The sequence below is a fragment of the Acomys minous genome (assembly GCF_964271855.1).
Source record: "Acomys minous genome assembly, chromosome: 15".
Lineage (NCBI taxonomy): Eukaryota > Metazoa > Chordata > Mammalia > Rodentia > Muridae > Acomys > Acomys minous.
In genome coordinates, this window is record NC_140497.1 from 9,656,537 (window position 1) to 9,682,633 (window position 26,097).

The following is a 26,097-nucleotide window of genomic DNA, read 5'->3' on the forward strand; positions in this document are numbered from 1 at the left end:
AGAGCTCACGTCCCTTACCATAAACACTAAGTGGAAAAGGTACACTAGAAATCATAAAACTCTCAGAGCCCATCCTCAGCGACACACTTCCTATGCAAGGCCACGCCCCCTAACCCTCCCCAAATAGTGCTACCTCTGGGGATTCAGTCTCAAATGACTGAGCCTGTGGGATACCTTTCACCTAGCCCACTACAGGGACCATTAGGGAGAAGAGAGGGGAACAGTAGTGGGGGGAAAGGATGAATAGAAACACACACACACACACACATACACACACACACACCATAAAGAAACCCAGTATTTTGTATTCTATCTTCACATCTTGACAACTTAATTTTAAAAGGAGAAAAGGTAGGATAATATTTTATATATATAAAAAAAAATCACTGCTGAGAAATAGACACCTGTATAGAATGGTGAGGTATGGAAATTCTCTCTTCTGTGGGACAGTAGTCTGCTAATCTGTTTAGAACTCTTCCCCAAACAGGGTGCCGGGATGCCGAGGCTATTCCTCTATCATCATGGATAGTTTTGTGCCTGGGAATGCAGGCACCATCCAGCAGTGTGCTGGACCCATTTTGGCACAGGAGGGCTAGATCTCTCGGTGCTGTTAGACGGACCTTACCCTCTGCGCACTGGTGAGTCAGAGATGGTCACGTGCCTGTGCCTTCTTCTCTCACATCTGGAGTGCCTACACTGGGGCGTGGGCACGTGTCCTTTCTTACTACAAAGCCTCTCTCGGTCCCTGAAAAACCAGCCTGCCCCTATCTTATGCTTAAAATCCAGAGACTTGATACCCTATGAGCATATAGAGGGGGAGGTAATCCCCCTCAGGAACAGTCATAGGGGAGGGGAATAAGGGGAAATTGGGAGGGAGGGAAGAATGGGAGGATTCAAGGGATGGGATAACCATTGAGATGTAACAAGAATAAATTAATAAAGGAGGAAAAAGAAATAAAAAACAAAACAAAACAAAACAAAAAAAAACAAAAGAAAAATCTCCAAAAACTCAATCAGTTTCATAAAAACATAGGTGAAAAATAAACATTTTTGTAAGACCTTAAAAAAAAAAAAAAAGACAAACTAGCCTCATTCTCCTTCAAGATTAAACCTCTGGTTTTCTAGAGTTGGCCTAGGCCCCACCTATATAGCCTTAACTATGAATGGTTCTGTACTGCTTGTCCAAGAATGGCAAACAACTTCTTTGTTTCAAAAAGTTGTTGATAACTAGCTTGCAACCCTAGTTTCTTTCACTGCTAACTTGTTATGACCGGCTAGTTATGCGTACCTTGTAGCCATGTCTTTGTTTCAGGAGGGGCTAACTTGTGCTTTCGTTCTGCTCCTGTAACCCCACCTAATTCTGCCTTCCAATCCCCACTCCCCCCACCCCAATTTGGAAACTCCCTACCCTGAGTTATAAATGCCTTGTCTTTCTCATATTCAATGCTGACTTCTTGAACCCTGTTTTAGGGGGAGGCAGACTATGTACATGAATTTAAAAAAGCTTGCTTAAATTAATGCCTTGCTTTAATTAATTTGCCCATGAAGTTTTTGTTTGTTTGTTTTTTCAAGACAGGGTTTCTCTGTGTAGCCTTGGCTGTCTTGGACTTGCTTTGTAGACCAAGCTGTCCTCAAACTCAGAGCGATCCACCTGCCTCTGCCTCCCGAGTGCTGGGATTACAGGCTCCATGGAGCTCTTATTTCTGCACTCTTTGTTTTGTGCTGTAGTTTTGAGCCAGGGTCTTGGTACATTCTCTAGTCTGGCCTTGAAATCTAGAGCCCCTTGACCTAGACTTCCAAGTTTCAGCATTATTAGCATGGACTGCTGCACCTGGGTTGATTGTTTTTTTCCCAAATAAAAAATAATTAACTTGAAGAGTGTATACTATGGAATCACAATACTACATATGGTTTTCATTAATTTATCACATTTTATAACACATGAGTTATAATTATTGTCTAATATAATTATTATTTACCCAGTATAGTTTCTCTATCACATTTATGGATACAATTCATTGAGGTCAGACACTGCCATGCTTAACTTCAGTATCAATGGATAGCAACCCACAGGCTGCTTTGTAGTGGTTATAGCCATTGTCTATAATTTGTGGCACATCATCTGCTTTGTAGTGGTTATAGCCGTCTATAATTTGTGGCACATCTTGATTCCAAATGCTTATGACTTTTTGCGACATCCTGCAAGGCAGACACCTCCCTCCCCCGCAACACTCTTTTCCTTTAATCTTGAATGTGATGTTTCTAAATACCATGAAAATATTCAGGATGACATTTATACTTTATCTAAATCCTTTTTTTTCCCTTCCCTAAGTAGAGACTTTTCAATAATGCTTGTCCTATCTGGTAAAACTCACATTCTTCTGAGATTGATTTTCAGAGAATATTCATTTAGATAATGTTGAGGACTGACACGGTTTCTCTGATTGTGGGAGAATGATTGTTCAAGGTTGCTCTTATGCATCTGAAAGCACTGGCAAACAACAGTTAGAGGAGCATGCTTTACAAACGATGTCAAAGAACGGGTATTCTTAAGGCATAAAGAGCCCATTCCATACTCAGCCTGAACTCCTTTTCTCCGTGTTTAGATTAGGACACAGTGAAGCATAAGGACTCACAGACGTTCACACGGCCCTTCCAAGAATGAGCTGTGGGTGAAGGGTATGAACTGTGTGGTGCAGGAAACGTACCAACAGACTCCTGTGCACTTTATAGAAATACTTATGCTGTAATTGGCAGGTATTTGATGAGTACAAAGGAACTCAAGAGCAATAACTCCCTGTCCTAGTTTGCTTCTCTATTGCTGTGGTAAAACACTGATCAAAAATAACTTGTGGAAACCGGGTGTGGTAGCGCACATCTAGCTAGTAATCTTAGCACTTGGGGAGGCAGAGGCAGAGGCAGAGGCAGAGGCAGAGGCAGAGGCAGAGGCAGAGGCAGAGGCAGGAGGATCTCTGTGAGTTCCAGGTAAGCATGGCTTACAAAGCGAGTTAGGATAGCCAAAACTACACAGAAAAACTGCGTCTTGAAAAACAAAAGAAAGGGCTGGACACATGACTCAGAGGTTAAGAGCACTGACTGGTCTTCCAGAGGTCCTGAGTTCAATTCCCAGCAACCACATGGTGGCTCACAACAATCTATAGTGTGATCTGATGCCCTCTTGTGGCCTGTAGGTGTACATGTAGATCACTGTATCAATAATAAATACATCTTTAAAAAAAAAAAAAGAAAGAAAGAAAGAAAGAAAAGAAAAACGAAAGAAAACAAACTTGTGGAGAAGAGGGTTTCTTCCATCTTACAGCACTTTACAGTTTTAGCAAGCCCAGACAGGAAGTCAAGGGGTGAACCTGAAAGCAGGAACTGAAGTATAAACCGGGGAGGAGTGCCGCTCACTTGGTTTCTCCCTGATGCCCATTCAGCTGTTTTGTTTTTTAAGAAAAAATACAATCCAGAACCACATGTCTAGGAGTGACGTCACACACAGTTGGCTGGACCCCTCTCCATCAATTAGCAATTAAGAAAATGCCTACCAGCCTAATCCGAGGCATCAGTTCTTTAACCCAGGTCCCCTTTTTCAAGATGTGTCAGGGGGACAGATTAAGCTAACTATGACACTTTGGGTTCAAAATGTGCCTAGTTAATAAGCCAATATAGGGAAGACCCTACCTTGGATGTGTTATAGTCACTGGGCAGAATGCCAGAACTTAAAGTGAGAATGCATTTTTTTACCCTCAAGGTCATGTGACTTTGAGAAATCCTGCTTATCCCCAGAATACTCCTGATAGAGAAATGCATGCATTAAATCAGCAGGGCACATACTTATCAAAATAGCTTTACTATCCAACCCCCCCCCCCCCCGCCGCCACCTTTTAACTCCTGTTTGTATTTTAATGAATTTGAAATAACAAGTAGAGAATCAGTTTAAAGCCAAGTGTTGTGGCATAAGCTTCTAAGTCTAGCACTCAGGGATCTGAGACAGGAGCATTGCCATGAATTGAGGCTGCCCTGGAGCATGTAGACATATTAAACACCGACTGAGCCACTGAGTTGATATATTTATCTCGAAAGAAAACAAAACAGCATCAACAACAAAACAGTTCATGGACAAGTGTGTAAATCAGGGCTATCCATCACGCAGAATTGTAAAGGTTTTATTCCACTGAGCTATTCCATCCCGACATCTGACAAGTATGACTGCCACATCCGTTGCTAAGGACAGAGAGCTTGACCAGGGCGTCTTCTATTTACTTCCTTCCCAGGCCATGCTCACCTATAGAAGTTCAGTTCAGATGCCACTTCCTGCTCCTGCTGGTCAGCAGTGAATGGAGTATCTCTCATTGGCGTTCCCTCTTGATATAAATATCATCACCCATCTCGGGTGCATAAGAATCATTGTCCTGTTTGGGTCTTTCTGTCCCATTAGGAATACAAAGATAATGTTCACTTTGCATTTGAAAGAATAAAAGGTAACTGATGTGTGGCTCATGGTGAGCGACACAGATGCTTGGCTTTAGGATGTCGTGGCCCTTCTCTTGTCTTGCTCTGCTCCACTTGGGTCCTTAGTAACATGACTCTGATCCCGATATAGGCCCTGGTGCTGCATCTCGGATATGTATGTTCTGAGCTCCAAAGAAGTTTAACTCTTATATTCTTAGTGTTTTGGCTATTTGTACTTGACAGCCTTGAAGAAAACATCTTTCCTATCTTGGTGTGTCTAAAATTCCGAATGTAAATCAATATCCATCACATATTGTCATTATCAATTTAAAACATCTATCTAAACCTAAAAGCAACTTAACCCCTAAACAACTATGCTTCATTGTAAAACTAAGCTACCTGGTCTTCAACTCCATCAGAGACTTGAGAATGATTCTTCTTGCTATAGGAAGTTTATTGTATTTATATTTAATAATATAAGTCTATATATAAAATAAAAATGTTTAATTAATAAAAAATAAAAATATAAATTCCATTGACATGACATGCAGGAGACTAAAAATGAAAATTGCTTGTCCAACCAAAAATAAAAAAAATAAAAATAAACTATTTTTAAAAAGAAAAAAAAAGAAGTTTAACTCTGATCAGTATTTCTGCATCTTAAATTTTTTACCCATGATGCTCCTCCAACTTGTGGTAAAATCAGCCATGTAGAAATCTGTGTTGTCTTCACTTGGAAATTTATGATTAGTATTAAAGTACTAACTTTTCTGGAGAGGCCCTATGGTCTTTTAACATTTGAATAATATGATCATCAATCACTATTTCTGACTGCTTACAGCGTGCTGTACCAGATACTGACATTTGCACAGCATCTCACTTAATCTACTTTACAGCATCATGAGTTCTATATAGTTATTAATTTAACTTTGTTTCCAAAGAAATGGACCCATGTGAACTCTCAGAATCAAAGCCTGGATTGAAACTCAGACCTTTTGGACTCATGCTCACCTTCCATGAGGGAGTCTATCATCAAATGTTCTGAAATTTGTGTTTGCTGCCAAATTGTGGCCCATTACCAACTTGTTCTTATCAGGCACATGGAAATGTGAGCTGGCAACCCCTAGTGGCTACAGTTTGATAGAGAGAAGCAGGGGTACAGAAATATCTAGTTTATGACTTTCCCTCTAATATCTGTGCATTTGAAACAAAACACAGGCAAGCCAATAGATAGCACTAGTTAAGGTTAAGATTTGCAGTAAAAATCAAATGTCTGAAATATATTTCCATCCTCAGATCTCCTTGTTGATAATTTAGAGGTTCATTTAATACTGACTTTTAAAAGTCACTTCATTTTCTCGTGCATGATGGAAGTAGGGAAGGAAGAAGTTTTGTTTGGCAAGTGTTTTAATTTAAAATACATAAAAATAGAAATATAGCATGTGTACTCATCTCTAATATGCACAATCTATAAATAGTGGAAAAAATCTCTTGTTGCTATAGTAACTAGGAATTTCTTTTGGTGTATCTATTTTTGTGTTGTAGTGAGGTGCAAAGGCGGTTTTCTAGTGGGTTTCCCTACTGTGAAGCTTTTCTCCCAAAGTGCTCATAACGCCCACCTTGCCTATTTCCGCTCGGAAGGTTGTAGGTGTCAGGTGTGGCTTTGAAATGTGTCATTGCTTAGTCAAGTGCTTGGACTGTACAGCCCCGGAGGTCATAAACAGAGCACAAAGCTGCCTCCGCCAGACTTTAAAGACTCTTACTCTCCACCACCACATGTAAGAGGCAGGGCCTTCGCGCAGTGATGAGGGCTCAGGATGCTACAGGAGTCCTCCTTGTAAGCGAGGTTCCTAGGGAAGCTCTTCCTACTCTCTCTCCCTTTCTGTTTTCTGTCCCACCCCCCATCCCTGTCTCCCTTCCTCTTTCCCTCTCCCCCCATGTCCCACCAGGTGATGGTGCATCACAAATCTCTCCTCACAAGGCGATCCTTTGGACTTCCTGGGCACTGTAAGAAACACATCCGTCTTTAACGAACAGCCTGCTCTCAGGGACTCTGTTATAGTGGCACAATGCAGCGTGAGAGCAAGGCAGTACTAACAAAGTGGAATATAATGTTTCGTAGGGAAGGTCATGGCAAAGTGGCTTCTGCCCAGTGCCATTCAGGAACAGTGGAAACAAAAGGCCAATTGGAAAACGTTGTGGACAATTTGCTAGGAAGCCAACAACGCGGAGCTTCTCCTGCGGCGTCCTTTCTGTTCCTTTCCAGGTAGAATCCCTGCCAAAGCTAACCTTGTCATCCGAAAGGAAGTGATTTTTATCTTCTCATGATCGGGCTTTTGTGGAGTCTTCTAGAAGGCAGCGTGGAGGTACTTCTTCCTTCTAATTCACACTGAACAGCTCCTGTGTGCCAGGCTCTCGGCCAGGCCCACAGCTGACAACCAGAGCGAGGCTGCAGGGTAAGAGCTCTTTCCTGCCTGCCTGCCTTCTTTCTTTCTTCCAATGAATTTTCCTGCGGGGGCCTTACCGCTTCCTCCCTGCAATTTTAAGGCAAGACTATCTCAGAGGCTCTGCAGAGAAATACCTTAGAGGCCCATACCTGCAGCTAATCTGTTGGTCTTAAGAAGTGAGTTCTGAGTCCAGCCAGTCACTGTTCTTGGTGGGAAGTGGTTACAAGCAACACTGCCCCCCTGCGGTGACTCTGTGCTGGAGTTGGGGTGGGCAGTAAACACAGGTGAGGAGGAAGTCCCAGGGATTACTACAATGGAGCCAGGAGTACAAAGTTGATGTGTACAATCCGCAAGTCATTGAGCTAAAGAGCACCAGGGACCGGATAGCACAAATTTACCAGGCTACCGCCTTAAAAAAAAAAAAAAAAAAAAAAAAAAAAAAAAAAAGGAAAGTTAAGCTGTGAGTCCCCCAGGCTGGCACCCGGCACAGCTGGGAATGGAGTCATGTCTCTGTTGGCAACTCTGTTCCTAACTCAGGGTGGACCCAATGGCACCCGCTATCACAGCTGCTCGTAGCTGTAGGTTCTGGGCACACCTGCTTCCCAGGTACTGTGCTGCGCTCCATCCACTTCTTCAGCTATGCCCTTAGACCCTCAGAATGGAGTCTCTGAGGTAGAGGCAGTTGTAGCCTCCGGGTTACAGCCTCTAGGTAGCTAGAATTTTCTATCTGAACTCGGGGGTCACTGACCACAGTACAAAAAGCCAAGCATTCTGTGCTTTTCCTCAGGTCATCTCTCCCTAATAGGCAAGTCCTGAGAAGGCCTACTTCCGGCATACTCACCACCCTCAGGAGTTCTTCCTTCTGACGTGACCTTAGCGAGGGCCCCGATAGTTTGCTTTCCTCCTTCCAGGCCAACTGCACGCTCGACTCCCATGGTTGTCTCTGTCTCCTTTGACCTGCCTTATCCTTGGTAACTGTGTGTGACATCTGGCCACCTGCATGTAAGTTACTCCTAATGAAATAATTTCAGTGTTTCACCAACGTCACAAACCTTATATGTATTAGATCCTTTCTAGTGCTCACTTTATACACAAATGCCACTAGAGTAGTAGTGGGTCTCAACCGTCCTAATGCTGCGACCCTTTAACACAGTTCCTCATGTCCTGGTGACCCCCAGCCATAAAATCATTTTCATTGCTACTTCACAACTGTCAATTTGTTACTGGTATGAATTGTAATACAAAAAGCTGATCTGCAGCGTATCTGACCTGCGACCCATGTGAAAGGAGTGTTGGACCTCTAGAGGGGTCGCAACCCACAGGCTGCGAACTGCTGCTCTTGAGAGAGTTCTAGAATCCCTATGTCTAGCTGCTAGGTGGAGGTGGTCCATTAGGGGAGAAATTGGAATCAAGAAGCACAGAAGAAAGAAGGGAGCTTCCAGTCTTCTGCACAGTGTGTCAGTGTGAGCCGAGGGGTCGGTTGACATGGAGTTCAGGCATGTGACCCCATGGTTCTTGCTTTATTATAGTCCTGGAGGATTGAGCAGGGGAGGCCAGGGTTGAGGGGAGAAAAGGACAAGGGATTAGCACAAGTTGAAAGGAGAAGATTGGCCCTGGATGACTTGGCGGCAGCTGCTAAGTTCCTCAGTTTGGCTGTGGGACCTGAGCCCCACCTACAACAGTCCTTGGAGACTGTAACGTGCTCGCATGTACCCACTTCTGGGGCGAGGTGCTGCTCAGAGTCTACCACGGCCGGTGGCTCCTGGGAGACCACCCTCCTGGTTCTGAACTGGAGCTGCAGTCCTGTTATTACCACTGCTAGTTCCTCAATGGCCCTTACCCTGAATAGTGACGGGTCCCCACACGGTGGGTCCTACAGGATCTTGCCAGATCATCTGTCTCCTTGACCCATGCGTGCAGAGTGTCTGCTGCCCTCCTCTCTCTTCTTCCTACATTAGCTCCTTCCTGATAGTATTCATAATGCAAAGAAAACAGACGGCAGAGACCAGGAACCAAAGCAGCAACTGACACTATCTAACTGAGGGGTGAGGTGATGAGGGAGTGCTTGGGAGTTGGCTCTGATAGAAGCTGCAGAGAATGGTCTACAGAAGTGTCCTGGGTGCCTGTTGTCCACAGAAGTGTCCTGGGTGCCTGTTGTCCACAGAAGTGTCCTGAGTGCCTGTTGACCTAGTCCTGTGGAACTCCCCAGGAAGTTTAAAAGATAACACCTGCACCCAATTATAACTAGTAGGCTACTGTTTCAGAGTGGTTAGGTGCTGGGCAGTGGTGGTGCATGCCCTCAATTCCAGCACTCTGGAGGCAGAGGCAGGCAAATCTCTGAGTTTTAGGCCAGCCTGGTCTACACAGAGAGTTCCAGGATAGCCAGGGCCACACAGAGAAACTGTCTTAAAACATCAAAAACAAAAACGAGAAGCAAAAACCAGAAATTCATGACCTAAAGCAGAGTATCTAGGTGTTTAGTCTCATTAGACAGAGACTCACTGGCAGAGAGACAAAAATGGGATATGTCCCAGAGAAACAAGGCCATCAGAACATGCTCTGAGCACAGCCTCTCAGTCAAGGCTCCGGAAGGCCCGCTAGTCAGAGAGTGTTTCTTTGAGCATCCCCGAGTTCTGAGCCAAGGCAATGACATGGAAAGCTGGCTGTGTTGGCCATGTCCAGGCTTCTCTGACTGGTTCTTCAGGGGATTGAAGGCAAGGTTTGGTTTCCATGTGTGGCTGAATGCCATTTCCCGGAGCATGATTTCCTCAGTCCACTGACATCTAGATATAGCTGTCCCCTTTCTCACCACTATGCCACCTCTCAGAGACTGTCACTGCTGGTTTCTGGATCCATCCATACCTTCCATTCTCCTGTGGGCTAGTTCTTCCATCCCCGTAATGGTGCTGGGTCTTCTGGGGAAGAAAGAGCTTCAGTCTTCACTTGGAAGGAGTCCCCCCACTCCCCTTCCCCTGCACTTGCAATGCAGGGGCTTCACACCCTCATTCTGTATTCCGTTCCTCATAGAACCCCCTCCCACATTTTCCCTCTGTGTATGTCTGAAGGAAATATCTAGACCTGAGAGGATTCTGTTCTTTCTTTTAGCCTGCCCATCTGCATTAGGGATGCTTACTGGATTGGCTCCATTTTGACATCTAACAGGCATCTGAAATTTAATTTGTCCAAAGTCGGAATGCTGATTGCCTAAACCCTGACAATCAAAGCATGCTCTTCTATTGTTCTCCCACCTAAACATCCTGCAGCTCTAAATCCCACTGCTCTGTCCTCTACTGAGAAAAGATTAAGAGCCGACAAAAAGCAAAGGGAAGAAGTAACAGAAAATAAACAAATGTATTTATTCTTTTGTCTAGCAACAAAGGTGTGGTAGCAAAATGGACCAATCCAGCTGAGTTTATGAGTCACTTTTGCTTTGAAATGATAGGAATGTTCTAGAACAGTGGTTTTTAACTGCCACCCTTTAATAGAGTTCCTCATCTTGTGCTAATTCCCAACCATAAAATTATTTTTGTTCCCACTTCATAACTGTAATATTGCTACAGTTACAGATTGTAATGTAACATTTGTGTTTTCTGATGGTCTTAGATGACCCCTGAGAAAGGGTCATTCAACCCGGCAAAGGTTGAAATAGGTTGAGAACTGCTGTTTTAAAAGGTGTTTCAGTGTGGCAGAAGGAAGACCCAGTGTCTGTGTTGCATGAAATATATATGATCATATGTTGGAGAAGGTGTGTCCATAGGAGTGGGCTTTGAGGTTTCAAAAACCAAAAACTCATGCATTTCTCAGTTAGCTTGCTCTGCCTCTTACGTCTAGATCAGGACATAAGTCCTCCACTATTCTCAAGCACCATGCTCGCCTGCCTGCCCACCTCCCCACCCTCCTGCCCACCTGTCTGCTGCAGCTTACAGAACTGGTGGAGAAGGTTCTGATGTTGAAGTCTGGCCCTGAAGTCCCCAGCCTGAGGCATTCTGCTGGCATGGCCAGAACCGAGCAGGGAGGTAATTAGGAGAGGGGCTGTCACAGGCCTGGAGCTCTGGCTAGACAGATCTGGGTCTTCTGTGGGGCCGGGATAAGAACCACCAGAACTACTCTTGCAGAAACTAGTTAGTGTTGTAGTTAATGTTGGGAAAAGAGTGGGGACCTCTTCATGCAGGTGACCCACATACCAGGGACATCATGGCTGGGTGTTTGTGTATACAGTTCTTGACACAGTTATAACTAAAGGCATGTCAGCATTCACTTTAGAGAATAGCCAGGGATCAACTAAAGAAAATAAGTAAGGTGACTCTTTTAGCTAAGATTTTATTGCTGTGAAGAGACACCATGGACCCAGAAATTCTTATAAAGGAAAACAGTTAGCTGGGGCTGGCTCACAGTTCAAATGTTTACTCCACTATCATCAAGGTGGCATGCAGGCAGACATGGTGCTGGAGAGGCAGCTGAGAGCTCTACATCTGGATCAGCAGGCAACAGGAAGAGACAGTGGGCCACTGGGCCTGGCTTGAACATTTGAAGCCTCAAAGCCTGACAGCCCCCTCCCCTTAAGACACTTCCTCTAACAAGGCCACATCTACTCCAATTAGGCCACATTTATAGATTCTCTGAGGGTCATTATCATCTGAATCACCAGAGTGACTTCCCCATGTTGGTTGTTGAAGGTAAAGTTTGGAAGTCCTTTTGGTTCCTCTTATTAATTGGGAAAGGAACTTCTTTATCTTTTTATATGAAAAGGCAATCTATAAAACTTAGGGACATTTTTTCTACTTCTACACAGAGTTCACTTCCTGGTTCCTGATAAAAAAAGCTCTATTTGTAGCAACTTGAGTTAGCATCTCAATTTGAAACCATTTAGCCTGCTTAGATTGGTGTTGGTAGGTGGCGTTGGATGCCCTGGAAGGACTACTGTGCAGCGAGGGAACACAGACTTCAATACTGTGACGTTTGTAGTAGTTGGGGCTTATAACTATAATTAGGAGTGGTGAAATAGGAATCATGCCTGAGAAACTTAATTTCCAAAGGAGTGAATGTTCTTACAGAGAGAAACCAATAGTGCTGAGTTCTTTTACTTTTTAATTTTTTTGTAAGTTTGTTTCTTCTAAGTAATTATTCTTTTCTTTTTTATTTTTTTATTCTTTAATGCATTTATTTATTATTTATACAGTGTTCTGCTTGTATGTACACTTGCACACCAAAAAGGGTGCCAGATCTCATTATAGATGGTTGTGAGCCACCATGTGGTTGCTGGGAATTGAACTCAGGACCTTTGAAAGAGCAGACAGTATTCTTAACCTCTGAGCCATCTCTCAGCCCATTGTTTTTTATTTTTTATTTTTATTGTTTAATTATTCTTTTCTTATGATTAACAAAGCAAAAAAAAAGATATTTGTAACTATGCACAGCAACTAGAGAATTTTTATATGACATTTATTTGGATGATATTTTTATAAACATTTTTAAGGTTCTCGAGACATAGATAAACTGACGAAGAATGTTGAGACAGTGATAGAGGAGAAAGAAAAGGGAGAGGGAGATGAAGACCGAGGAGGAGAGGAAGAGTTAGGTTACACGGGAGAGGGGGAGTGGGAGGGATGGAGAGAGCACAAAGCTAGCATCGGCCTTCTGTACCACCGTGCACTCTAGCATTGGTCTATTAGAACAAGGCTCTGGGGTCTGATCTCCTCAGAGCCTGAGGCAAGGCTCTCCTGTGATTCATGAAGATCTGAAAACGTACCGGTATATCAACATTACTTAGCCATAAGCCAAAATGCAGCCGCTAAAGCCACATGTTTCTTGGGGACCTAAGTTGATAAACTGACTGAAACTGCATTGAGGACTTGGCATGCCAGGTATTTTTACTTCGTGAAAGAAGGAAGTAGGGACAGTGTGCTGCTGGGGGTCACCCAAGAAAGGCAAAACAGAGACCTAGGACAATGCGGACCTCCAAGTGTCGATGCTGATTACTGTACAGGGGCCTGGCTTGGTTTGCCAAGCTGTGACGCCCCTGGCAGAGTCTGGGTGCTGTGTGATCTTTCAGCTGTCTCATAGACATTCTTGGAACAGAGTCGGGTCCTTGAAGGCATGGTTGCAGGGAGCAGGAAGGAAAGTTATGAAGAAACCCTGGCCCTGGATAGCAGCAGCACTGAGAACTCAGAAAGAGGAGACTCATAGGTCCAGGATAGACCCCCACACTCATGGAAGAATCAGAGAGTGCAAGGAAACGCTACTGTGAGGCCAAAAGGATGATGGGTAAACAAAGGAGTGATGGGTAAAAAGTAGCTTCACAACAGGTCTTTAACCCACACAGGGTGCTCTAGCATGCCAGTGGGACTGTCAACTCAGGTTGCACATAAATGCATTTCTTCATTGCCAAGGTGGAGGGAGTCAGTGCCTTCACTGAGTCCAACTATCTTACGATACAATGTGGGACTCTTGTTTCTAACTATCATGTCATAACTGTTCCTATGAATTCTCTCTCATCCATCAAGTCTTTCAGGGCATGGTGGTGTTCCTCGCATGGTGTCTTTGTTCCCCCAGTACTCTTTACACTGTAGGACACATGGTAGGAGTTGACAAAATCATAGACATATTGGTTGATAAACTTAAGTTTAAAACAAGCCAATTAAATGTTGGAGTTGCTTTCACAAATGGATTCAGCTAATTTTCGTTTACTGTGAAGTCAACTGTTTTAGATGCACAGGAAGATTCATGCTTTCTTGCTTTCCTATTCCTTAGTGCGGTTTACACTTCAGATGAAGGGTCTGATGGGTGCTATTTAAAACAGACATTGAGAATTGAAGGAAAACCCACCCATCTCAAGGTTTGTTTACAAACGCATACAGATTAATGGCTATTTTAAGCAATCATGAGAAATATTTTCCATGTGTTATTTATTTTATCGATTTGAGATAGTATAGAAAATTGGCCCTTTTTCCCTTGAATTTATTTATTTTATTTCTTACTTCAAATTTAAGTATTTGTTGAGAATGGCTTTCTCCCAAGTTTAAATCAGAGAGGTCTATGCCCCATGTCACCTGGGCTACACCCCAGCATGACTCTGAGCTAGCCCCTGAGTGTCCTGTACAAAAGCATGGCCAGCTGCGGTCTCTCCTCAGCTTGCTCAGGTTCCTCCTTCTTCCTTCTTGAAGTCCTTTGGCAGCACCACAGCATATTAAACATCAACCTTCACCCCTTTGGATCCTTTGGGATGGTTTTCCAAGGTGATGAGGAAGACATTGCTTTTGTTTCTCTGGGGAGCCTGGTGTGAACTTTGTGTTTCCAACTCATAGATCATACCTTGGGCTCCCAGAGATGGGTACCGGGAGTGTCCAAACCAAACGAATGTCCAAACCAAACGAATGTCCAGCCTCCATGTGTCAAACAAAGTCAGTAGAGGCTTCTGACCCTGAGTAAACTTCTGGGGGTCTCTGAAAGCCATAATATGTACACCTCAGTGTCTAGAGCACACACAGCATTCAGAGGAAGTGTTCATTTTGAATTCTGAGCATCCTGGTCTGTCGCAGCTTTCCAGTACCCAGAAAAAGAAACGTCCCAGTGCAATCAGAAAAAATGTATGCGTGCTTGAACGTCTGCCTCTTCAGACCACATGCTGTGTCTGAACAAGTGCCCTGATTTCATGTAAATAAATGCTTTAATGGGCTTCATTTTACTTTGTATCATAAATAGAAAGAGAGTCAGAAAGCAAAGGAAGACAGCAGGAGATGTGGGTTCCCTGAAAAATACAGTGTCAGGACCCCATGAGGTCCAGCTCAGTGCTACAGAGAAATGACAAAATGGCGAGGCAGAATGGGGAAGCTCTTATATAGCTTGGGGTAAAAGAAACTTGGAAATATGATAGCTTTACTTAAAAAAAAACCAACAATGTGTATAATTATCGCTTTCGTTTAAATTCATGTTAAATGGAAGCTGGAAATAGGCTTGGAAGATGCTGTGAGAGAATGCTTTGTTCTTATTAGGTACTGTCTCCTTAACGTGCCCTACAGAATACCTGACAGCCCATGACTTTTTGTATGACTTTTGAGCCAATCACAGATCCAGCAAGACAGCCACTGGACGTTCTCCTTCCTGCATTGATCTTTACTCTCCAGGAAGGGGAACCTTATTGGTCCAGAAGAGATGAGACAAAGCTGTAAAGTTCAGAGGTGCTGAGGGGAATGGTTGAAATTTTTGAGATGTAGACTCAGGGGCTCAGGCTCCGGCCTTTTATCATTCCCTCTGCACTTTAAAACGGGTTTGCAGCATTTTACTCTAATTTACCAAACATGTTATAATCATAACAACGGCTCAGGGGGATCACACACCATTGTCCCAGGATTGCCTACATGTATTTGCTACCTCTCCTGCCTCCCCACCGTCCTTTCCATGCGCACACACATGCATGCAGAGGCGCATGAATGGTTGAGCCTACAAGTATGTTCAAGCACTCGAGGGGGTGTTCAGGGCACTGTGTACTTTCTCATTAGAATTCAATATTTTGTAGGAATAAAGATATGATGTTTCTATAAAACAACAAACAAACAAACAAACATCCTGATAGCAACAAAGACATCCCAAACAGACAGTGGTACCCGTCCCTTCAAATATCTTCCAGGTGAGACAAGGTACACAAAGGAGTTGGAATTTTCTCAGCAGATTCATACTGGGAGGAAGAAAAGCCAGAGGCCTGGCTCAGGATATAGCATAGCTGAGAGAAAGATGGGAAGTGACCGGCAGGGCCACACCCTGACTAGGACTGCTGAGCTATGTTCACCACTTGCTCTCTAGGTATAAACCTAGGACTTCAATGATTTAAAGCACAACCTGTGAGTTGTGACCCCTTTGGGGATCGAGCAACTCTTTCATAGGGGTGGCCTAACACCATTAAAAAACACAGGTGTTTATACTATGATTCACAACAGTAGCAAAGCTACAGTTATGATATAGGAGCAAAATTACTTTTATGGTTGGTGGTGGTGGGGCATCACCATCACATGAGGAACTGTTTTAAAGAGTTGCCACATTAAGAAGATTAAGAGTCACTGGTTTAGTGTCCACAGGAATTCCATGCTGGGGGAAGGGGAGACTGAAGCTTAGTGCAGACCCAGGAGGAAGCTTTTTCCCAGAAGGAGACTTGACACAGTTCCAACAACCTGTCTGAGCACCCTCAGGAGAGATTGGAACCAAAATAATAATTGCCAGTGGTAGGACAGGACAGCTTAATTATGCACATTTCTTGTCTTTTCTTGAAGCTAAACCTCATGCCAGAACCCCAGAGACAGCCTTCGGGGTCACTAGATTCTTGTCTGGCCCCCTTCCCCATGTGGCCTTATTGATAAGTCTTTTTCTTCCTTAAGCTAGAGCCTATCTCTTTAATTGGCATATTGAGTGTTTATGGGTGTCTGTGCCTAGCTTGTTGAGGCTGCCAGTGCTCAGGGTTTGTTCCTAAGGTCCCCATGACCCCTGGGGCTTCTCTGATTCTCACGTACAACTTGTTGAAATATCACCTTCTACTTCTGAGTTACATATTTGATAAAGAACTCTAACTTTACTAGGAATGCATATTACATGGAAACCTGAAGGCTTGGCTGCATCTGTGGCTTCTAAGCTTCCGTTGGTTCTAAGCTGTGCCAAGCAACAGAAACGGGATGCATGTGTGGTGTTGATGCTGCTTTCTCAGCACCTGTCATCAGTGGGTTGTCTACCATTCATCTATGATTTGTTTATCACTCTCTCATCTATCTATCCCTATCCATCTATCATCTATATCTATCTGTCTGTCTGTCTGCCTGCCTGCCTGTCTGTCTATCATGTATGTGTCATCAATCATATATCTACCTATCATCTATCTGTTTGTCAGTCAGTTTGTCTGTCAGTTTATGTCGACAGGAAAGACACCAACACCGGGAACTCTTCTTGCCGCAGTTTTTTATTCAGGATCCTGGAGTGACCCTGGGAAAAGCTCCCACAGAACCTTTATAGTGTGCCTGGTCCTATCAGAGACTGCCACATTGTCGCTACTGGTTGGTGCATTCGGATCACGCCACCTCACGCTATGCCTTTTTCGAATCACGCCACCTCACGCCATGCCTTCAGGCATGCACATAAGGGGCTTGCTCAGTGCGCATGCGCAAAAAGGGGCGCACTGCGCATGCGCAAAAGGGGGCGCATTGTGCCGGGGAAGCAGCAGGGGGTGCTGCTATCTGTGGCTCTCCACAAGTTTATCTATCTATCTATCTATCTATCTATCTATCTATCTATCTATCTATCCTCTAACTTCTATCATCTGTCATCTACCTATAATTTATTTACCATCCATCTTGCTTTCTTCCTATCATTTATCATCTGTTTCTCTTCTATTGTCTAGCTACTTGTCATTTATCACAAACCATCTAACCAGCTTTCAGGGTTTCTCCTGTATATATTAGTAGTTCTGATTCTAAGTCTATTCCAATCCTGCAGGTTAAATCTTCATTTTTCTTTTTGTTTTAATATCCTGTCCTAATTTCCCAACATATGTTTTAAAAAGCAAAAGAAACAATAAATATCCCTCCTGATTGCCACGATGCTCTTTATTGAGGTTATTAGAGATGGCTTGTCTTGAACATGCATTGCAAAATACATGATTCTAGAATTATCCACCCACATGGCTACAGTAAGCAAGACAACCATAATCTGCAGAGTTTGTTTGTGTGGGTTTGTTCAGCACTGAGCTCACATTCCTGGGCTGCCCTGTGTTCATGGAGGGGTTGTAGCTGAAGCTTCCCTCATTAAATATCTATGCTGCACATTCCGGTTTTGGAAGATTTGCTGTGTATAGGCTTTCTTTTCACTGAATTTTATTTTAACATCTTTTAGATGAATTCTGTTAATATTTTTCCTCAGCTCTGAACTGGAGTGTGTATCATCTTTGTTGATAATGTGATTGATGCATATTTCCTCCGGCTTTGAAGTTTGTGTATTCTTTCTCTCATTGGCTCACTCATGGATTTTTGTTTTGAAATTTAAGAAGATCTAGTTTTCATATTTTCCTTTCACGGATTGCTTCAGGCACTCATACTCCTCCTAGGCTTTGGTTTTCCTGTGGATTTTGTTGTTATTGTGGCTGTTGTAATTTTACATATAAGAATGTTCTTCATTTTGGGTTAGTTTGTCTATAAGTTTGTCCCTGGTGATTTTTGGCTAGGGTCAGGCACTACACCTCCCCAGGTTTCTTATACTGATCAGCCATCCCACCATCACTGATGTCATTCCTCCCTAATTACGCAGACTCCTAGTCTTTAACATACACAGAATTTTCTTAAATCTTGGTCTAGCTGATTGCATTGTGACTTCTGTTCCTAGTGAACCTGGTGTAGATCATCAAATTGAAGTCAGTCAATCCATTGTACTAATGAATGATGTTCCTTGGGGCTCTTCACCTCCTGGGCTGGGTGATAGAAGTTGTAATATTTCTTCTTTTGAAAAATAGATAATGCTCCAACAAAGAGGCTCATTTTCAGCATTAAAATGGGTGAGGAAAAATAGAATAGTCACAAATCAGCTATGAGCTTTATCAGAGAAAGCAGATGTAATTAAAGTCCAATTTATAGATGATTGATCCTAAGTTACATTTTTTTTTTTTTTGCTATTTTTCTTTGGTATTTAAACCCAGACCTAAAGCTTATTATAGTTTTGGTTTTATTAAATGATATAATAGTCTTGGTTTCAGCTATATGCTACTTTTCTGAATAGATAATTACATGAGGTTGATTGTTTTAGCTCTGAATTTCTTCATTACCATATTGACACTTTCTCCCATTTTTAGTTGAAAAAATTGTCACAAAGTAAGTATTCTTTCTGCCTTTACAGCAGTCTTTCCACTCAGATTATAACTCTAATAACTCGATTGAAATTCATATTCAATTATTTAAATGGTACTTATGCTCTTATGCCTAACCCATTGCTTATAATAGCCTTAAAATTTCCCTTATAGATTTTAAGTAATTACAGTTTTTTTCAACATTGGAGGGCCTTTCGGCTTTCTGTTAATCTTACACCTAAATTCCTTTTCAAATGCACCTTTATAACTTTCCTTGTCCATCTCATACCAGTTGGTTTAAGAGAGTCAGGAACACATAGGAAGTCTGCCTTTGCCTCTGCACAAGTCCTGACAGTTTGCGCTTATGGCTTCTCAGACCTCATGTGGTATGCGCTGTGCTCACCATGCTGGAAAGTGGCGGTGAATTAGCAGAGTGGCTTTACTCGAATAAGACCAAGCTGAGTCATCCAGACCTGTCTCTTCCTAGATGGGTCATTTTTCATGGACCTTCTTCCACAGGATGCATTGTCCCATGAGGATGCTTGCATTTTCTGACATTTTAGTTTAAAATTTTCTACCTCATTTTATCCCAGGGTGTCATCAAATACCAAGATGAGATCTTGTTCTAACACTGGGCACAGCTTGAATCTAAGCCTGATTTCATAGCAACTTAGCTTTCAAGGATCCGACCAGGACATTGAACAGTCTTTGGTGGAAGGTATGAGGAGAGGGGAGGAGCAAAGTGGTAGTGGGAGGTTGTTTGTTTTTAAATCTTGCCTTTCATGATCTGCTAACCAAACCAAGTTAACTTTGATCATGATCATGCTGAAAAGTAAACTGGTGCAAGTCATGAGCAGCCACATACTTTTGCCTTATTTTTACCTCAGTTCAACAATTTTTTCCCTTCCTGATTTCCTTCACATTCTTCTCTATGTCCTCAACTGATTTCCTTATTTTATTGGTCTGCTTATTGGTACTGTCTTTGAATTCATTGATCATGTTTATAAACACACTTCAGAGCCTTTGGCACTTTAACCATTTCAGTATTGTGGCACTCGTCAATGGAAGACTTGGGATCTTTTAGGAATGTGTGTTGTTCACCTAGTAGTGTTTCTCGTTTCTGTGTTGTGATTGGTGCATCTATTGTTATGGACATGCCCTACAGTTTTATGTTATGATCTTTTTAGTAAGACACTCTCATTTAATGGCTCAATCTCTAGCATCATTCAGAGAGATTAACACAAGTCATAGTACCAGCAGTAAGACCCAAAACAAGGAAGATTTAGAAGGATACAGTAAACCAGCAATAAGCATAAAACTAAAAAGAATTAGATGAATAGCTCAGTTTTTTTTTAAATTAGTTTTTATTCCAAGAGGATGCGCAGCTGCAGCTCTCCAAGTCTGGCTAAGTGACGGACTGACTTCCCCTGGAGTTGCTGGACCTGTGGGCTGTCTGCTGGGGATGACTGGTCCTCTCACCATGGCTCCCTGAGAGATCTTCAAAATAAGGCTTCCATATCCCCTCCCTCCACTTCCCTCCCTCCACTTCCCTCCCTCCACATCCTGTCCTTCTACACCCCCTCCCTCCACACCCCCTTCCCTCTGGAAGCCCAAGGCTGGGCTCTGTCTTCCTTGCTCCCTCTTGCTGGGCCACCCTGTTTTCTTTCTCATCTTTCAGTTGTCTTATGGCCTCCTTTGCTTTTTGGTGCGCCTTTTACAGTCTTCCTTTCCCTGGGACTTAGTCTACTCTTCTTTGTTTTGAAACATCTTACTTTGCACCACAATGAAGCAGCTTTGAATCCACCTTCTTACCAGAGAAGTCCCTTCAGAACTCCTGCTTCCATTTCTCCTTTCACATAATTTCTTCAGGCACAGTGTCCACAGATTTTGATGTTGTTCGTTGCTCAAACCACCAAACAGTTGTGAGTCTCCCAGAAAAACTTTTATGATTATTTTCTCCCAGGAAGTCAAGTCTAATCAAAGCACTATAAGCCTGTATATGCTATGTATTATTTTCTTGTATCCATGCTCATTCTGTTTTTCAAAAATTACTTTTTAAAGCCCTACAAGGCACAGATGTTAATATGAATTGAATCACTGCATGTAAATTGAATTTTCTTCTGTCAACTAGAGGAGGCATACATAGGAAGCATGATGGTAAATTATTTATTCCTACTTTGAGGAGGCCAAAATAAAAATTCATCCTTCATCAGTTTGGCAAAATTGGACCATCAGATTTTTACTTATAACTGTGGCTACTGACTGTATAATTTTACTAAAATGTGTCCATTTTTACATCTTATATCTTTAAGTGCATGCAAAGAGAACCCTGTTTCTGATGAGAGTTTTGTTGATCACTTATAGTGACGAAAAGACTTATAATTTCAGGCTTTTCCATGCTTCATGTATAATGAATAATTAATCACTTATCTTAAATGCTCATTTGTTTGTACAGATTAAAATATACTCACCAAACACTAATGGAAGGCTTATTCATTTACTTATTGTCATTAAAGCACCTTGATTTATTTGTTCCAGTAGTAATTTATATGCTAAAGGAAATAAATACACGATAGTATCCATGGCCCTTTAGAATTTTTATGTCTGCACTAGTTTTTCCTGTAATTACATTCATGCTTACATGCATACCCACTTGTGTATGTACACACATAAGAAAGCACAGAAGTCATTCTGTTATTCTGTCTCTTTATTTCATAAGTTCTAGGTGGAAATAATAAAAATTCTGCCAATATCAGGGCACTGCTTCCATACTGATGGTTTCAGGATACTCTCTTATGATTATCTCTAGGTCCTTTCCTTTTTAAATTTTTACTTTCGTTACACCCTATTTAACAGACTTGTATTTCCTTTTTCTGATACTAACCTTTCAGGCAATAGGGCAACATTTATCTCAAAATGTAACAATCCCAAATTAATTGTTACATTGTTAATCAAATAAATGGATTATGGATGGTTGGGGAGAGGGTGGTTGATAGATAGATAAATAGGTAGATGGAAGATTGAGTGGATGGGTGGGGGAGTGGGTGGGTGTGCAAATGGATGGGAAAGTGGATGTTTGAATAGATGGGAGAATGGTTGGACAGACAGGTGGGTGGAAGACTGAGTGGATGGGTAGATGGGCAGATAGATAAGAAGTGTGTAATTGGATATAGAGAAAGATGTTCAGGTAGATGGGTGCCTGCGATTATCCTATCACAGCATAGACATGAAGACAGAGGTACACACGGCAATAAGATACCTAGTTCTTGACTAAGGCAGTAAATCCTATGCCTATCTGACACAGTACTCTTCATATTATAAAATCTAACCCTTCATTGCTTCATTTATAAGTGGATTTACATCATGACTAAATTTTATTTTATTTATTTTTAAGACAGAGTCCCACTCTTTAGCCTGGGCTTACCTGGAACTGAGTATGGCCTTGAACTCAAGGATATCCTTTTGCCTTGATCTTCTGGGTACTTGGAATACAAACACATGCCACCATGCCTAGCTTAAGAAAACATGTTCTGGTATGAAATTATGAAAAATACACACTTACTTTATAAACCTTGTGATAGGTGGCTCAGAAGAGAGCAGACAGAGATTGGCCCTGACTTGTAATGAATGAGTGAATACTCTACTTCAGACCATACTAAACACGTTTCATGTTATTTAACTTAGTCTCCTTAAAAATTTTGATGTAATCAGTGAAGGTGAGAGAAAGCATTGTCAACAAACATTTGTTTCTGAGGTTCAAAGTCATCACAGATACACATTCCTCAATGGATAGATTACCCAAGAATCTGAGAAAGAACAGGGCGTGAAGTGAATTTGGCTTGAGAGCCTACAGTGTTTGTGCTCATGACTCTGATTGGTTCTTGCCAACAGTGGTTCTTGCCACAGGCTCCAGTTTCACTGATATATAAGAACATGCAATAGAAATGACTAGGGGTGTTTACAATGGATTTTAAACTTTTGGGCTGTGAGCAGAACCTCTGCTGCACTGGGGTGAGTCCAGACGAACCCACAGAAGTATATCGGGGAAGACAGAGTAAGGCTGCCTCAGGAAGCCCAAGAACATCTGAGCTACAGGTGACCTCCGCCCTATAAGTGGCCCCACACTTCACTGGCCGTTCTGTGCAATAATGCTGACTCTAGAATCAAGGAGAAATATGAGCATGGTTTATTATATGGCAAAGGATGGGCCACAGAAACATTTATGAAAATCTACTAAACATCAGTCAGAGGTATGGATGTGTTTTAGATACAGAATTACAATTTATCCTATAATAGTTGTCAGAATTACATTAAAACCCAGGATGTGGGAGGTGAGGAAACTCCTCAAAGTGATACAAATGGTAGGTGTTACTTGTGGGATTTGAAATAATGACTATTGACTGCAAGAAACAGAATCTGGAGAACAGTCACGAATGCACCCTGATATGTAAGTGAGAAAAAAATCAGATTTAAAAAAAAAACAAACTAAAATGCTCTAAGTTAGGACTAGCATAAGTTGTGAAAATCTTCATAAAAGTTGTAAAAATCATTCTGCTGGAAGTGAAGAAAGCATTTAACGAGACAGCCACCTGTTCCCGGAGCCTTGCTTTCCTGGTCTCCAGACAAGAAGTGAAAGCATAAAAAACAAACAAACAAACAAACAACAAAACAAACAACAACAACAAAAACAAACAAACAAAAAAACCAACCAACCAACCAACCAAACAAACAAAAAACCCAAAGAAGTGAAAGCCTTGTTGAAGGGCAAGCTTTAAAAAGGTGAAAGCTTGTTTTAAGTCTCCCTCCTACAATCTGCACAGCTACTCCAACATAGGAGCCAAGCTCAGGGATTTGTGCTGTGCCCCTTAATTCATAATCTCTAAGAACACACATGTAAGTTTCTTTCTAGGGAGTAGTCACTTGGAAACTTAACCACTCTGTATTTTACCCCAATCTGCTTCCATGTAATTAGACATTCATGAAAAACAATGGCTTGGGCTTCACACCTCTAAGGGATTTTATGGGTGATGAGCAATTCCGATGTCTGTTTTCACAGCCTGAGTATCATCCACCATCCAATGACTGCACAGCCAAACTTGCTTTGGAGTCAGAGACAGCTCCCCCCCCCCTGTACCCCCTGAGGATGCTCCCCACCCTTTCTTCTGAGGTCTCAGTATTCTGTATCCACTCTGCTAATTCCATGAACTGGGATTCTCTCCCTCCCTAGGGCTGAGTCCCTTTTCCATGTCATTTCTAGCGTGGATGTGTCCCTCTGCACATCTGTCCTTCCTTTTCTTTGGCAAGGATCACTGTGGCAGTGTTGTATGACCACCACCCCACAGCCAGTCCCCCTCTACTCTGTACCCTGGTTTCTGAGCAGCCTGTAGACTCTCTGTCACTATTTATGTCCAAGTAAACAGTTGCCTTAGTCTTTATCTCAGTGTCTCTATAGCACTATCCTTGGCTGTTCTTTAGGTATTCTCTGTGCCCACTAGCTTGCTTTCTGTCTTCCCTCTGAGGAAGCTCCCTTCTTTACAGATCTTGGGTTTTCTCTGCTGGTCCTTGGTCTCCCTGTGTAGCCATTTGAAATGTTCCTTCTCTTTGGAAGCATGCTGTTTGCTGCCCATCTGAAATCCTGGCATTGTTATGGCGATATTTTGCAAGCCCCATACCCAAATCACCACCCACATTTTGCAATCATGACTGATATTTGCTTTCAAATTTTTGGATACAAGCTTTATAAAGTGGACAACACAGGGCAATGGTGGGCTATAATACTATAACTGTGATATAGTTGACATGAGGCCACGCTGAAATGATTCAAACAGCCAAGGAAAAGTGGACAGAGATCCCCAAGCTGACCACTGCGGTGACACTGCACACCCAGCTCTCATAGCTCAGCGCAGAGATAAAAATTGATTGAAAAGAACATTTACTTCAAATGCATTTTTCTCAGAAGACAAGAACACATAAATTAAACCCATAATTTATGTCAAATGATTTTAGTTAAAATATTTCCTATGACGTGATACACATAGTCTTAAGAACCACAGTTATGATTTTCAATTTAGGCTTCCTGTTCAAAAGAGCAGCACAAATAATATTATAAGGATGATTCACAATTGATAATGCTACTGAAACTTGATTAGCATGCTACAAACAAGTGAGGAAAATGTCAGAATAACATGGATGAAGCTGCTTGTTGAAATCATACCATGAAAAATTCTGTGGAGTTACAATGAATATATGAAGAAAATAAGTAATAATATTTTCAAAATCACTTGTTCAGAATCCTGAAATAAAATAAACTATGTATCCAAGTTATAGACCATGGGAATTCTATTTAAAACTTCATGTATTTTTAGTGCACATATATTCATGATGTGGAGGGTACCTGTATCAAGTAGGTGTGTGAGTGTGTGCCTATGTGTTTGTGAGTGTGTGTGTGTGTGTGTGTGTGTGTGTGTGTGTGTGTGTGTTGGTTGAGCGAGACATTTGTTAATCAGTTCTCTTTCCATTTTTTGCCTGGGGTCTGGGAATGGAACCCATGCCATCAAGCTTGCACTCTAAGTGCTGTTGAGTCATCTTGTTGGTCCCGGATCATGGATCATGCAAATTTCTCAAAACTAAATTGAAATTTGCTTAGGTTGGTTTTTCAGTTAGAAGCAGATTGCTTTACAGATTAGGACACACAGCTCAAAGATGCAGAATGGCTGTCCCATGGCCAGAGAGCTGGGATCATTCTTAGAGAAACTGTTTCTATCTTCAGCCCAGACCAGCTCCCTCCCCTTGACAAATTGCAGAAGTGAGAGCCCATGTATAACTGCATCTTCTGAGTTAAGTCTACTGACATTGGCAGAACAAATGGTATCATATGACAAGCTTAGAAATCTTATTTTTTTCCAGTGGGAGACATTGAGTGAATCTAGTCAGAGAAGATGGTGTAGACATAATACCGTTTTTCATAAGTGGGTACTTGGAGGTAGGTTAATACTAGCTAGCATTCAGTCCTGAAGTACTAAGCTGTATTAAAATATAATTCATGATAATTAGAAATATATTACCCTTGTTAATCAAAAGTTTAAATAAGTACACCTGTCTGAAACCCGTGCGTAAGTACTGTTTCCTCCTCTCAGCCCAAATTCTACCCACTATCATGCCTTTTCTTTCTGCCCACTTTAAAAATAAGAAATCCTCAAAATAAAGGGAAATATGGATCAGCATAAACAAAAGTCCCAACTAGGTCTGCATCCAACAGCGGAGCTTCTCTGCTGCTGTGCTGAGGGTTCGCTCCAAGCTACCCACTCATATGTAATGTTTCCTTAGAATCCCAAATAGGGCTGTGGTATGACAGGCGGAACTAGAGAGCTCAGGGGAACCACA

At 42.2% G+C, this 26,097-nt stretch overlaps 1 long non-coding RNA gene across 1 annotated transcript; it reads left to right on the forward strand.

Annotated features, from left to right (window-relative positions):
* Positions 1-6,724: 6,724 nt before the first annotated feature.
* LOC311584372 lies at positions 6,725-19,323 on the forward strand. Its single transcript, XR_014774840.1, has 3 exons — positions 6,725-6,911; positions 7,690-7,904; positions 19,308-19,323. It is a non-coding gene; the product is annotated as an uncharacterized lncRNA (long non-coding RNA).
* Positions 19,324-26,097: the final 6,774 nt, after the last annotated feature.